The sequence below is a fragment of the Anopheles gambiae genome, chromosome 3 (genome assembly GCF_943734735.2).
Source record: "Anopheles gambiae chromosome 3, idAnoGambNW_F1_1, whole genome shotgun sequence".
In the NCBI taxonomy this organism is placed as follows: Eukaryota; Metazoa; Arthropoda; class Insecta; order Diptera; family Culicidae; genus Anopheles; species Anopheles gambiae.
The window spans coordinates 64143012-64159514 of record NC_064602.1 but is presented as its reverse complement, the minus strand read 5'-3'; the positions used below and the strand labels follow the sequence as shown (position 1 = coordinate 64159514).

Genomic DNA, 16503 nt, shown 5'->3' with positions numbered 1-16503 from the left:
TGTGTGCTGTACAGTAAGATAGCAGAGCATGTTTAGTTCGATGTTTGTAACAAAAGGTTTTGAAAAAGGGTCTTGTTGTGTTGTACTTTTTACACTATAAATGATGGGCCATTCCCATGCTAGATCTGTCAAATTTAAGGCTTAAAAACGTGCTCCTCTTCTGTTAGTATCTCGCGAATGGATGGCTTAAGTGAACCACATTAGTCACAGAGGCAGTCCTAGATCGACTACGCTTGTCGCACACACATGATAATGATAGGAAGAACCATAAATTCAATATTAATTTAAATAGCTATAAATATGTTCATCAATTTACATCAGTTTGAAATGAAAATCAGTTTGTACGTGAGTAGTCTTTGGAAAATCATAATCGTACCCAACAAAAAGACTAAAACGAATTTAACTGTTTGATCTTTTCTCAAAATATCAAACTTTTCTCTTACTACCAATTAAACCACTAGCATCTATTGAGACAGGTTCACCACAATATTGAAACACTGCTTTGCTTAAGCCGAAAAGAAAATGCTTCCAAGTAGTCTTAACTCGCGCAAACAGCTCACTGAACAGTGAAAAAGTTGTGGTTTTAATCTTGAGGCATTTTTATAAAATTTATTCACCCCTTCCCCCCGCGATGTTTCTTTCGAAGGTTACGAAGCCTTTTTCTTTTTTTTGTTGGTTTGCTGTTTCAGATCAAAAAGTTTAAAAAGTTTTGGTGGTATGACGTACAAAGAGAGTTGAGAGTAAGAGAAAAAGGGGGAGATGAAAAAAAGGAAAGAAAAGGAATGAAGGAAGGAAGTTTTGATTGAAATTATTTTTGACTATTTTACAGCACCACGGTATACTGCAAAGTTTGGTGCCAATGGAGCAGAACAATGGTGTTTAGGACGATAAAAGTTTGCTTTCCGATTTTGGCTGTGACCATTGTAGGTTGTACTTCGAGTAGTATTTAAACGGGGATGACTAAGTCATAGCAATAGGCTAAAAATGTAAAACCAATACAATAAATAAAACGTAGAAGAACACATTCAATACCGTTTTTTCTGTCTGAATGTTAGTACATTAAATACGTGAAATTTTACATATTTTTATAATCTTACTATTTTTTACTATGATTAATATTTACTTATTTTGATATCCTTATTCATTGCAACTAAGGAAATTAAATACACCCAACGACCTGTGATAAATGGTTCTACATTGATTTTTTTATATTTTTAATTTACTTATTTATTTGTTTATTTGATATATTTATGCGTTATTTATTAATTTTATCCAATGTACAGTGGGCATTTGCCAGGCTTGTTGCTTTTGAATGTCGTATATCAGGTAATTTATTAGTCGGTCTCATAGTACAGTCGTCAACTCGTACGACTTTACAATATGCCCGCCATGAGTTCAAGCCCCAAATGGAGCGTGCCGCCATACGTAGGACTAACTATCCTGCTATGGGGGGATCATTAAGTCACTTAAAACCAAGCCCACAAGTAGTGGTACAGGCAAGCCTTGACCGACAACGGTTGTTGAGCCAAAAAGAAAGAAGAAACATTTATTAAACCTTGTGCACATTATATACCATATTGCTTGAAAATCTTGGGTATTCAAAATTGTACATTTCGAATTCGGCCGCTCTTCCAACTATATTAATTTACCCCCTGTTACTATCGCAGCCAAAATATATGTATTTAATGCTCTTTTCTAATTGACGTGGAAAGGATATAGAAGAAGCCAATTGCACAATTTTTGTTACATTTTATAATTCTAGGAATTTGATACATGCATCGCAAAGCAGAAAGAGCAACCAGGTCCCGATGTGATTCCAGAAATAGTTTTTGATTTTGAATACCCACCAGTTAATCTTTATCTTGACCGGTTGGCCATAAAAAAATATTTTTATTTATACCAACAGGATTACTCCTGACTAATGCTAAAGCTGAAATATATCTGACTGATTCTAAACTTCGACTGCTGCTCCTTTCCTCTTACTGTGGAAGTCATTCAGTCGTGGTGTTGACCCGATAATGGTACTTCTCGATTCGTAGATAATGGTTCCTTTTTTCAACAAGATGAGCTTTTAACCACTTGTTGATACTACGGTATCACACGAACTGCTTCTACTGAAAAATGTCACTTTTTTGCGGGGCGATAGGTAACACTCGTTTTTAACAAACTGTCCTGTTGCAACATTACTCTTACGTAGTCACTTCACAAAACAATTTTATAAAAACTTCACAATATCGGGTCTCTTTTCGGGCGCCAGTTAATCTTTATCTTGACCGGTTGGCCATAAAAAAAAAATTGTTATTTATACCAACCGGATTACTCCTGACTAATGCTAAACCAGAACTATATCTGACTGATTCTAAACTTCGACTGCTTAAACCTATCAAGCTAATGTTCTAACTAGACCGCTGGTTGCTGGTTGCATCGGTCCGTTCTCACGATCGGTCTACGTGTAGCATTTCTTACGCGTGTCGCCGTTGTCTGCTCGTGGCCGGTGTAGCGTTACGTCGTCGTCTGCTCGTGGCCGGTGTGGAATGCCAGCTTGCAATCTTGTTTCCAGCAAGTCGGTCTAACTCACCATATAAACTATAACTAGTGTCAGACGATTGAAATATCATGCATATAAAGTGTGAATGTGTGTTTTTATATTTTGTTCTTCTTCTTTTCTTTTTGGCTCAACAACCGTTGTCGGTCTAAGCCTGCCTGTACCACTACTTCTGGGCTTGGCTTTCAGTGACTTATTGATTCCCCCCATAGCAGGATAGTCAGTCCTACGTATGGCGGCACGGTCCATACGGGGCTTGAACCCATGACGGGCATGTTGTTATATCGTTCGAGTTGACGACTGCACCACGAGACCGGCATCTTTTGTTCTACGTGTGAATAAAAGTGGCCAAAATTAAAACTAGTTTTCCTTTTCCAAAGCCAAATATAATGTGTAATTTAAAATTTTGGGATATCTCTTTCAGTCTGAAACATGACAGAATATTTTTTTAACTTTAACAAACAGAAACAAACTACAAATTAGAAAGAAATCAGATCATGAAACGCTTAAAAACGAAAAATGGCTTTGAAAAATCCCTTCATACGATCATTTAAGCAAAGCCAGCAAGTGGCATGGTTCCGAACTACATACAAAATGTATTCTACTATCATGATATATGATATATTATAAAAAAACTATAATTTCATAAAAAATAAAAATAAAAGCCACACTACAAAGAAAATTTCAAAAGACATGTACATGGTACATATATATCTTTATTGGAATATTAACTCGTTTATAACCAAATGAAAATTAAACAACAAATATCCGAAATGTGCATAAATTAAACCATTCCAAATTGACAATATTTCATCATGTGATTGATTGAAATAAAAACCAAATTAAAAATATATAAAACTTGTCATCAACAGATTCCGCATTTTGCGCCTCTCAAGGACCAGTTCCGGGGAAGTATATTAAATATTTGATGACTCCTTCCTGCATTGCGAGCGGTACACTACCGAACGGAAGAGAAAACGGGATTGAATAATAATTTCAATACGTTCGAAAAATGACTGTAACTTCAGTAACACGAAGCACTACGTTTTGCAACACTATGTCAGGCATGAAATATGAAATTCTGCTCCAACCTTTTTATGAAGAAGAGTCTTGTACTGAATAAAAAAAATGAACGAATCCACACAAATCTCCTTCATCCTCAAAAAATCACAGACCAAGAAGGGGAAGGATGTGTAGCCATATACAAAAAACAGTTTATGTGAGGATAATTTTTGCTCACACGAATTCAATTTGCTGACTCGGCCGGAATGTGCAAATGTGTATACTGGACCGAAGGGTAGTACTGTATCCTCGGTTTGAGGTATAGAAAAAAATACACAGAAAACAACACCAGGGATCATGTGTTTAACCTCATTTTTTATTTTGGAACACTTGAATCTGGACCTGGTGTGGTGAGGCTTTTCCGTTCCTTCCTTGCTACTGGACGATGCACCGTGGGACGATCATCTTCCCGTGACGGCCAGTGACCCCTTCTGCCTCTTTTATGTCCTTTTCTCTTTGAATGTGTTTGTGTGAGTTTGTTTGTGCAAGAGAAGAGAGCAGGATCAGACCTACCAGCCCCAGACGCAATTGCTCCGAAGGGACAAATAAATGCCACGGAAGGAGGAAAACCAAGACGCAAAAGATGCTCTAAAACTAAAAATAAAATTCAACACATCCAGGAAGCAACATTGAAGAATGGCTTCGCATTTTGTTGGTTTATTTTTTCGCTCCTGTCGTCCATATCACAAGAAGGAAGCGATCTGTATCTTTTTATTTTTCCACTTTTATTATCCTGCGTTTTGGGATTGAGGATAAAGTATCCGCTATGTGTGTAGCCCAGTGTATCGGTAACTAAGGAGCCGTACGCTACTAGCAGCAGCAGCAGCAACAGCAACAGTAGTGGCAGCAGTAGGCGGGTATGTTTATTTTATCAACCATTCCCCCCTTTTCACCTTTCTCCACGCCCTTGCGCCCTTGCGACGTCACATCACAAAGATGGCGGTTCCGTCGTCGGCAAGAAAGAAAATAAACCCGACTCTGCAACCCTCTGTTGCACTGGCCTTTCATCTATTTATGTGGCGACCCTTGGCGGCTTGACCGGGGTAGACGCAGCAAAAGATGGTTTATTTATGTCCAACCAGCACAAACACACACACATACACACACACACACACACACACACACACACACACACACACACACACACACACACACACACACACACACACACACACACACACACACACACACACACACACACATACAACCACGTACACAGACGTCTTCTTTATTCACTATAGACATGTTTTTTCTCTGTGTGTTTGCAAGCGGAAATGGAAAATCAAGCATGGTGTGAACCTGAACCTTATCCCGGGAAGGAACCAACTGTGCACACTGTATGCAAGGGAAGGAGGGAGCGGGAGGGTGGGGGCGTGGTTGTGAACGAGTTGTGGTCCCAAACCACGGGTCAAAGCAGACAGCCAACGATCCGGAGCATTCTTGGGAGGAGGATGACGGGTTCGTGGTTCGAAGCTTAAATGAAGTTTGTACTGTTGGGTACGATCCCGCCATGATTGCAGCTGCCGGCTTTTCTCCATTTTTGTATCCGTCAACCTAAAGCAGCTTTATTCTAGAGCGTGCCAAGCTGCAAAGCTAAATTCCACAAACCAGCACCATAGAGGAAGGGAAGATGAGCAGGAGAGATATGTTAGCCTTTATTGAAATTCTGCTACCCTATTGCTACGCCATCTTCTGCCGCTCCTTGCTGCGGTAGGATGGCCTGTGCTACAAGCTTGCGAAAACCCCCTTACTATAACGCCATCCACCAACTAAAGAAAGGATAGTTTGCACTCTGTGTTTCTTCCAGCTGGCCGGGAATGGGTTACCCGCCCGGTGGGTTCGTAATAGTAAACAGGGGAAATAAAGTGAACGAAGTTCGATGTAGCTCTCTGGTAAAGGTTTTGCGTTTTGCGTTTTATTGTATCCGTTTGAGCAGGATTTCGCAAGAAGCAACTGTTTAGACAAATAATTATTTATTTCATTCTAAATGGTGTATGTGTATTTCCGGAAATATGTTGAATGCAATACATAAATCAGGATGGGTAAATAATTGACTTAATGTCATGCAGCAGACCGTGATTTATTTAATGTTTGAATATTTTTATAGAAAGTGGATGCTCAAAGCTCCATGAGAGATTGTTATGAGTATTTTTATATTTTCTCTCGCAACAAAGGAAAACAAGAGATTTACAATGTAATATTTAAAAAACTTAAGTTTAGATGCAAAGGTACAACAAATTATAATTTGAGGTAGAAATAAAAATGTTTTTCATGCAATATAAACGAACTGCTTACAATACAGCCAAAAAAACGTATATCCAGTTCTTTAATCCAGATTCATCTTAGAGTTCTTATACAGGTTGATTATTAGAGAAAACTATTTTGTATTTCAAGTTTTCTTTAGTTATCATTTGGTTTAAGACATTTAATTAAGATAAATTAATGAACATGTTAAGTGCAAAAAGTGACCCTACATATCAAAATAAAGTTCCTCATGACGACATGTATCCCTTATGTATGTAAATGATTTACAAAGAGCCACAATTTAGAAACAAATTAGGCAAGGCTTAACGATAAATTGAGGCACAGCCTAATAATAAGAAAAAGCAACAATGTATCAAGGAATCATACAGGACATACATGTTTACAAGGTTATCAAGATTTTGTAGGGATTAAATTTTCCAAAAATTCCAATTTTCTTCATCAACTACTGACCGAGTTCAAGAGCTGCTAAGCCAACAAATAAATATTTGCTCTTTAATGGTGCGTTATCTCGCTTTTTTTAAGTTCGTCCAAATTTTGAACATGCGTGTCTAATGATTTTATTTACCGATTGTTCTAATAACATTTTAATTTTTAATCAGGCAACTATGGAACATCCATTAAAGAAAACATGTTAAATTGAAAGCGAATACGGACTATAAAATATTGAAAAGTGTATTGTGTTGGCATGTGATTGCTTTACCCCTTGCTAGCATATACTATTTCTACGATTAAGATAAGGAATAGAAAAAAAATGAATATAATTAATTTCCCACTTAAATTAAACACAGGCTAATATTCACCTTGCCGGCATCTCGTGATCATTCTAATGCGTTTGCAGAGATATAGGATTGATTGCTGACAAGCAGACATGCATACAAGCATTCGATACTACAGAAGCAAGTCTGGGCCACGATGTAGACTCAGAAGGATAGCACAGAGATCAATACGATCGTTATCTTCACTTGATCGTTTGTATTGTTTAGGATTAAATACTTTTTATAAAGAGCTCTTTGTTCAGTTTTTGGTATAGCTACTAATTATATAAAATCTATAAACTAACTTAAAATAATCTTTTCTGTGCATATTTTTCAATTTTATGTTTTTTAATTTATACGACTACATTAAAAAGGTGAATTTATTTATTTTTTTTTTAATTATATAATTCTTGTCCGCCAATGATGGCCCCACAAAATATCGTAAATTCTTATACAATTATGTAGCGCAGACCTTCACTAATACTAGAAATGGATGTATGCAAATCAACTCCTGCATAGAATAGATTAAAACTGCGTGCCATTGCTGATATCGGTTCATTTGCCGCATAATTAGTGTTATGCCTATTTACATACAAAAGGGACGATAAACTAGAGCTAGAGCGAGGAACGTGTATGTTTACTTTGCTTAATAAGCGAGGTGCGTACATTTCTCCTTTTAGCAGTTTGGTCATAAAGATTATTTTAGCCTTTTCACGGCGCTTCTCTAACGATTCTTCACCTAACAATTAGCATCTTGTTCTATAGGGTAGCGTGTCACGATTTGGCCATTTAAACACTTTAATCACGAAACGAGTCATATTTTTAAAAACTTTCAATGCGTGTGATCCAGCGATCAGTATGTGGACATAACAAAATTGAACCTGGTTCTAAAATAGATCTGACTAGACTGTTAAACAGTGTTTTGATACACAAAGGTTCATTGAACTCTTTCGTCATTTTCCGTACTAAACCCAGGGTCCTATTGGCTCTGCTTACAATGTCTTCTATGTGTTTTGTAAAAGTTAATTTATGATCTAGTAAGATACCAAGATCGTGAATTGAGTCTGCACGATTAATCGTTTGTCCATCTATGTCATAATTATAATAAATAGGCTGTCGGGTACGAGTAAACGAGATAATAGCACACTTATCTATGCAAAGGAGAAGAAAATTACGATTGCACCAGTCATTTTAATCACGCGTTGCAGTTCGTTATGGTCGGAATGAGTGTGTTAACTGGACGAAATATTTTTACATCATCTGCATACAATAAGTAACTGCCAACAGGTAAAACAAAAGAGACATCATTTACATATATTAAAAACAATAAAGGGCCAAGGTTGCTACCCTGAGGAACTCCAGATGTGCTTGTAAAGATATCTGAACTACCTTTTCCAAACTTTACGTAGTAACTCCTATTCATCAGATATGACTAATGTTACTCGTACATTCCGATACAAATTCAATTAGATTTGTGGATGTCGAGTGATTTGGCATAAAACCATGCTGTGCAATTGCAATATAGTTTTTTAAAGGTCCTATCAATGCATTGTGTACAATTATTTCAATCAATTTTGCACATGCTGAAAGAGAGGTGGCTCTTCTGTAATTATTTGCCTCACTTTTATCACCTTTCTTGAATATACGGATAAGCGAAAATGTTTTCCACAAGCTAGGAACAGTGTGTTGTTCAAAGGACAGACGACATAGATGTACTAGATTGCGAGACGAGATTATTACAACGTTTTAGTACCACAAATGGAATACCATCAGGGCCTAGACAAAATGACAGTTTTAATTTGCATAATGCACATTGCACATCGACAACATTGTGGGGAGTATTTTTTAAAGCTTCATTAATCTGAGTTGCATTAAATGATTGACTAACATAAACGTCATGAAAGCGAGATGCGAATGTTTTTGCTTTGTCGTGTTCACAACTGGCTATTTCACCTTTATATCTGATTTTCTTTGGTAGTTGATTTTTAGGCTTCCTACTCTTGGCATACGCTCAAAATCTCTTTGGCTTTCTTTGCATATATATTTTCACACGTTATATATGATTTTTGTACAGGGATCGGTTGAAAGAGCGATAAATACGATTTAATATTATTGCTCTATCATGATTGACATAGGTTTTATGGCGGTATTATGTTCGAAATGCTGCTTTTTGAAGAGTTTTTCACATTGAAGAGTTTTAGTAGACCATAGAGGGTGGCGTTGTTGTATACGTTGAGGGACACATCTATTGAATATAGCATTCAAATTTTCGGTAAATAAATCTACAGCATCATCGTAACATATATCTGCGTGGTATAGCCTATCCCAGTTTGCACTGCAAATCATTTTATTTAATAAGGTTCAGTAGATCGGAATAAATTAATAAATGCAGCTTTTAGGAAAACTCAAAGTGGCCATTAACACTGAACAGCTACAAACACTAAACAGCACTCGGTATAGTTGTTTCTTTGAACAGGAGCAGATAAAACAGTCCGAGTTCGTCTTTCCACCGGTTAAGCATCCCAGTATTGAAGGGATGTAAGAATAGCACAAATTGCCCGATAGTAAACATGGGCTAGCGAAAGTAAACAAACTAAACTCACACAGCTACACAGCGAGTGAAAGAAACGAACCGATTCCGTTTTATTGTCTTAAGCTGACGCACTCCTTTTGCAGACTTTTCTTCCTCTCGGCTACTACACCTTTCCCTTTCGAGTGGGCACATTACCATTCGATCGTACCGTGTACCCTGTGTTGGGGGTCATAGGATAGGCAAATTTTCTTTCACCACTCTCCTTGCAATGCTCTCAACCATAGTGCGCCTTAGTGCAGAGAGAGCACTAGAGCGCTACAGAGCGCGTGGAACGTTAAAAGCATCATCCAGCAACACGAGCATCCGCCAAAGCTTTAGTTTATCGCAAACAAAATCTCGAAAACTTTCCCACCCATCCGGCTTTCCCACACGAAGTGTGGCGATGCTAGATTATGCTTTTTTCACTATTGCTTTGTTTTGTTCATCGTTCGGCTAAGTGCTGCCACTGTTTCACGTTCTCTACGGGAAGGTTGATGTTTTGAGATTGCGGCACAACGCAGAATGCTCTCAACCGGTTCACCCGCTGACGGAAATTCGTCACACTTGGCTATATACAGATAAGGACAGAAATTGTTTGTGAAGTTTTGCATATAATATGTAATGGTAATTCTTTTCTCTAATCAATGGGAGAATTTTACGCTAAAACCAATAATTATTTTCAATTACCAATAATAATTCAATAATAACATACATTGTGCATCGTAGTTTAGATGTAAAGTAGCTTAGAAGCTTTATAGTTTACCAAAACTTTTATGCGAGTTAACAAATTGCAAAATGATATTTCTGGCCATAATTCCACTCGTGCCCTTTACATCTACATCCTACACTGTAGGTGGTCAAATTGGAGTGCGGAAGCATAATATGAAAGCATTTCATCTTCGCCACTGTGTTAATAGACTACACCCTCTCCGGCCGTTTCTCACTGAAAAGTGTTTCTTCCTGTGGGGAAGAAGTCATTCGGGACTCATTCAAAGTTTAGCTTCTGCTCCTACTTTCACCCTTGCTTCTAAAGCTGCCTTTCCCCCTCCTTCGTTATACACCCTGTGTTATACTTGGAATTTATATTATCCTTCATCATAGCCCCCACCATGAACTCCTCGCTCTGGCTTGTCGATTACCTGACGCTCCCAGCAACGGAGGCTAAAACGTTAACCCCAAAACGGAGATGCTTTGCCTGGCGTATTTTAATGACGCCAGCAGCGTAAGCTGTTTGCCAGCAGCATGCCAGAAACACATTAAGCACAACACATTTTAATGAATCCCTATCGCCCGCTACCCGGGCGCGTTGGATTTGCCGGAGCTAATTAAACCGTTCGCAAAGTGTTTTGCAATAATAACGATTATTGGATTAGGTGACCTCCGTTAGGGTTTCGTCCCTTGGCTGCTTCCTGGTCCGCATCAAACAACGCCGTAGTGAGAGGAAGACGCTGTGGAACAGAAAGGGGTACAGAAATCGATTGAAATGGATGAACCATGTTTTCGACGCTCCTGACAACGGTCTGTGCCTATGATTAGGGATGAATGGTAGGTACGGGTGAGTACCCGTGTGCTGGAATTGCGCGAATGATGGGAATTGTATGTTAAATATGTTATTGAAAATTAATTGCAAACCGCGCGGACTCGCCTAACGGACTTGACGGGCGGCAAAGCAGCAATCCCACCCGATACGGTTCAGTGTTAGTATCGGAAGTGGTTGGAAACTTGATGCAATGCGGTTAAATTTATAATAAGCTAGAGGTAGGAACGAGAGGTGGAAGGACTAGCTGGGAGGATAGATTATTTCCCATCATCATCGCCGCAATGTTGTTAAAAGGTAATAAAACGAAATAATTGAATGTAATCTGCATAATGTACGTATGGTACAGGCTCTCACGGTTGTGCTGTTAGGGAAAACATGTGATTCGGCCGTGAGTAACTGTGAACATGCGATTTGACTATGCATATTTCCATGAATATTACTAGTGCATCGTGCAGTGCATTGAACCTCAAATAAGACCAATTATAAGTTGAGTTGAGTTAATTTTTTGTTATAATTTTTCCTTTCGAGTAGTGGTGTTAAAAACGGATCTTTTTGAAGATCAGCTTAGTTCCGGTTCATTCATAAAGGTGATCCGGATCATTTGATCGGATCAATCATTCAATCCTTCGTTCTTTGCTAAACCTGTCAGTTAATGCCAAATCTACCAAGAGATTTTGGCTGTTTCCCATTTTTTTGGGTGTCCCATAGGGTTTTAGTTAGTTCCCACAATTTATTGAGCGTTACCCATATTTTTTGGTTAGATTGTATTGATGTCCAACAGGACGATACCAAATTTATGAGGAAACTATACAATAATATAACGGTGAATAAATCGTGAGACGGACCCAAAACATTACAGCAATTATCCAATAAATCGTGAAACCCTGTATCCAGTGCTGTTCGTCATTCAGAGGCTAGCTGAAACGAAGCGCGATGCGAAGAAATGCAATACGTGTGAACAAGCGAACGAATGAGATAGCCAGTTATATTTTCATAGTCATGTCGCCGATAGTTATACGCTAAACATGTCGCCGATGCTGCATCTACAAGATTATCGCAAAATAGTGAAGGTGTCAAATTTTGTATCGAATTGACACCTATCACGCAGATTTCTCCATACGATTGCACATTGTGATCAAATATGCTATTCGTGTATACACGCCTTAAAGGACATGGGTGGTCGAATTCAAAGCGTGAGTCAGATCGTCGAATATGTCTGTCCTGCTATCTGAATTAAGAATTTTTTGTTGAGAAATTTAAAACATTTTTAGGCGAAACCCAAAGATTTATTTTCAAGGATAATAAGAAGGTACCACAAATAAGTTTGAAAATATTGCTTTATTTTGTTAAGCAGAGCATATGAAAGCTTTTCCAAAATCGACAATAAAATATACATATTTTAAACGATGTCAGATTTTGATTGTTTTTAAATTTAATGCTTCTTATTCTTCTTTTTGGCTCAACAACCGTTGTCGGTCAAGGCCTGCCTGTACCACTACTTCTGGGCTTGGCTTTCAGTGATTTATTGATTCCCCGCATAGAAGGATAGTCAGACCTACGTATGGCGGCACGGTCCATACGGGGCTTGAACCCATGACATGCATGTTGTTAAGTCGTTCGAGTTGGCGACCGTACCACGAGACCGGCTTAAGATTATATGCTATTTATTAGAAAATTGCCAAAAAAAGGATTTATTCATTAATTCATTCCTTAGTTCATTCTTTAGGTATCGAAACAAAAAATTAACGTGACAAAAAAATTATTTTTACTTTTGAGGTTTTATACCGGAAAATACCTCAATTGTGGTGAAACTGGATTATTAAAAAAATGTTCCTAAAATAAATAAAAAAAAACTAAAACAAAATACCTCTTTTTCTAGAAAATGGACCAATTTTAATGACAAAGAAATAGTGAAATATTTTCTCAATTATTAGTAATAAAAATACGTTATTTTTTTTCATACATTGATGAATATATTCCGCACAACCCTGTAACCAATTCTTTCATTTTCCATACAAATCATATGGAAAAATGCATCCCGCATAGCGAATTTTTTTGCATAACGAGTGAGTCGGAGTCGGAAAAATGGATTAAACTTGTTGTGATGGGTTCGACTCTATATTAATTTCAATGTGAATAAGTTCAATCTTACATTCCTGACAAGATGGTAAATTTTCAAAAATTAGTCTTGAAAACATATATATATATATATATATATATATATATATATATATATATATATATATATATATATATATATATATATATATATACACTTAAGTTTTTTTACTAACAAAGAGCTATGTATAGTATTTTTTGTATTTATTTTTATACAGATGTAATCATGATTCCTTCAGCTTGTAACACAAACTTTCTTTGAATAGAAGATATATAGAAATCAATAGACATTTTAGATGATGTACAAAAAACGGGTAAAATTACTGTTTTAAAAGGATTCAAATCACATATACAGTTATATGACAACTGATAGCTTACGACTCTGATAAACAGTTAATTGATGAAAAAGTTTTACGATATAGTAAAAAATAGTAAAAAACAGTTAATTGTAAAACAGTACGATGTACGGATAGCGGTAATAAATAAATAAATAAAAAACTCTCTTGCAATATAAATATGCAATAGAACTGCAATAGATCACAACTATCAGGATATGAACTTTATTATGTACTCATGTTACAGCATTCTGTGAATTCAGTTATAGTCGTGCGACTTCACTTTACCACCGCACTTTCACTTCGCCTCGGGCAATAAGTTAATGGAAAAATTGTGGAACAAATCCTCATTTCCCACATTTTCCTCGTTACGATGCGAAGGTGGAGGACTTTATTCGTTGCCTAGTACATGCGGAAATGAGCTTAAATATACCAATTAAGTTTAATAAATTGACTTGATAAGCGTAACGGGTACAGGGGCTGACCATAGCTAACACTGCTGCACTGAAGTCCCACCATGCAGAGTGGGTAAACATCGATTTAAATTATAAAAAATGGAAATTACTAATAGAATCAGAATATTTGCATCCTGCACAGTACACCCATACAGAAATCATAGCATTCGAATCATAAAAGGGATATTATGTTACAGTGGAACCATGCTGAATTGCACGGTTGCATCAGCCTCACCCTGAGAAAAAACTGTTTTTTTCCCATTAGGTCTATTAAAGGACAATTTAATTTGTATTCCAATAAAATATTCCCTTTCGTCATAAATATCTAAGTAGATGTAGTATGACGTTTATTAAAGTAAGTAAAATAGTTGTGGTAAGCAAACAGATTGGCCGGTCTCGTGGTACAGTTGTCAACTCACACTACTTAACAATATGCCCATCATGGATTCAAGCCCCGAATGAACTGTTTCTACATACGTACACAGCAAATTTTCTCATCCTGCTTCAGTAAAGTTTTTTACTGAAACGGTTCAGTATTAGAATATTTTACTGATTTTCAGCATAAATGTCATTTTTTTACTGATTTTCAGTAAAACAATTTACTGAATGCATTTCAGTAATACATATATTACTGAAAATCAGTAAAATAAGTGTCAAATTAGTCGTTTCACTGGATATCAGTAAAACAAATTACTGAAAATGCAGCAATCCATTCTGTCAAATCGACCTGTCAGTCAGATCATCAAAACAAAACAATGCGATAGCCACTTGCTCGTGATGTGCAAAAAGTTGTTTTTTTAGGCGTTTACAGGCACCCTGGTGAAATTTCAGGTGGTATTTCGGCTAACGGGAGTAATTTGAAACAATTGGCAGCCGTGTTGGTGTGTAAAATGTTTGCTACAATCCACTGTGCGTGCTGAAATTGCGTGGTGTCTGTGAGCGCTTACTGAACCATCTACACTTGCGGCGGTGAAATACCGTATAAAAACTTTATAAAACAACACGAAACATGTATTTATATGAACTGAGCGATTGGCAATATCTGCGCATCAATAAAAACTCAATTTAAAAGAAGTATTTCGTCATTTTTTAATCGCTACCAACTACTGAATAATCAGTAATATGAGAATGGCTTTACTGGGATTTCAGTAAACGAGCTGTCATTTTGGTGAGCATCGGACATTACTGAATGATTCAGTAAACATTCTTTTTACTGAAAGGATAACTGAAACTTCAGTTAAAAAAATTTCAGTAAAATTTTACTGAAGTTCAGTAAAAAAAGTTTTCTGTGTAGGTCTGATCTATCCTGCTATGTGAAATTAGTAAGTCACTGAAAACCAAGTCCACTAGTGGTACCAGGCAGACCTTGACCGTCATCGGTTGTTGTGCCAGATAAGAAGAATGAGAAAGTAAACAGATCAAATATATTTATTGTTCTATTTGTATCATAATCCTGCCCAAATTCATAGTAAAACCAAAAATTCTATTGACAATTCTAATTCTATTGAAACCTATAAGAAAGCTATCATGAGCTTTTATTCAATGGATTGGCACCCTTCTTCCGCAAACCTGAAGCTCTCCAAAAACTGCGCAGTATAATTCAATTCCATGCAACCGTCCACATTTCAACGTACACTAACTCGACAGGTACGGGTCGTTGATGGCAGACCAATTTACCTAAGCAGCAGTCAGTTGAAAACACTTTAAATTTTGCCCACAATCAACCAATCAGGTTTCGTTCATCGTACCGTCATCAAGAAAATCATTTCCGTGTGTTCGTTCGAGAAAATCACTGCAACAAATTCGGTCCATGGTGCCTTGCCGCCAGCCAGTGCTATGACCGAGACGGGGGAGGCATCCTCCCATGCCACGATGAAGCTGAAGCAGTACGGAAAAATCGAAAATTAATCCAATCTCCGATAGCGACCGGATTCCGCCGCAAATGCAATATTTCAGCGCATTCGCCACAAATACGGTGCAAGTGCGGGAGTCACGTGAAGGTCAAAATATTGACGTACACGTGGCCGTGGCAGCAGCTTGCCAGTGTGAGATTTCTGCTCTTGCAGGGAAGCGATTCCAAAAGCGAACAAATAACACACACAAAAAATGAAATCAAGCACAAGAGCACTAAGTAGAAATTGAGAAAGCGTTCCAAGTACGAAATGTCACCACGGGGCAAAAAGCGGTTGAGGTCTGGTCGGTCTGGTGGTCGTCGGACTGGCAAAAGGAACCATCTATTTCCAGCAATCATTTAGGACGTTTAAAGACTGTGTGTGCTTCAGTTGCACGTAGGTACGGAGAAGAAGAGCACCGGCAAACAGGGCTAAATAACCTCCGACAATGGAGAGTGTGTTGCTGTGACGGTGGTTAACCAGGACGGGTCATTCCGGACAACATCATTAACTGGACGACGGTAAGAATGGCATGAATGCAGCGAATGGAGCTCTTGTGTATTAACACACCTGGAGTACCAGAAACTATTCTACTGAAGTTCTATCCAATACCTTGGATACAGATGTTGTGAAATTAACCCTTCAACATACACGCGTTTAATAAAATATAAAAGATTCAATGCTTCTAACTCACTACACGGGCTGGTTCGATGTTCTGCTTAAATTGAGTAAGATATTGAGCTGCTTGAAATGTTCCAAATATAAAATTACTTACACTTTAATGCCTTTCCTTCCCTGTGTGTTTGAACAATTTAACTGGACAACCTTATTTAGAGCTTTCTAAAGCGCATGGATGCATCGTCCAAGTTATGGTCAGCTTGTTTAAGACCACTCGTTGTGTGTATGTGTGTGTGTGTGTGCGAATGCACTCATGTGGTATGAAGTGTGTGTCTGCATTGCTATA

The 16503-nt window shown here is 37.6% G+C and overlaps 2 protein-coding genes across 2 annotated transcripts in view; both read right to left on the bottom strand.

Moving 5' to 3' along the window:
- Positions 1–16503, bottom strand: part of LOC5668003 (cationic amino acid transporter 3) — a 75504-nt gene that overhangs the window by 48376 nt on the left and 10625 nt on the right. The window lies entirely within an intron of this gene.
- Positions 1–16503, bottom strand: part of LOC1275291 (bifunctional peptidase and arginyl-hydroxylase JMJD5) — a 35536-nt gene that overhangs the window by 10102 nt on the left and 8931 nt on the right. The window lies entirely within an intron of this gene.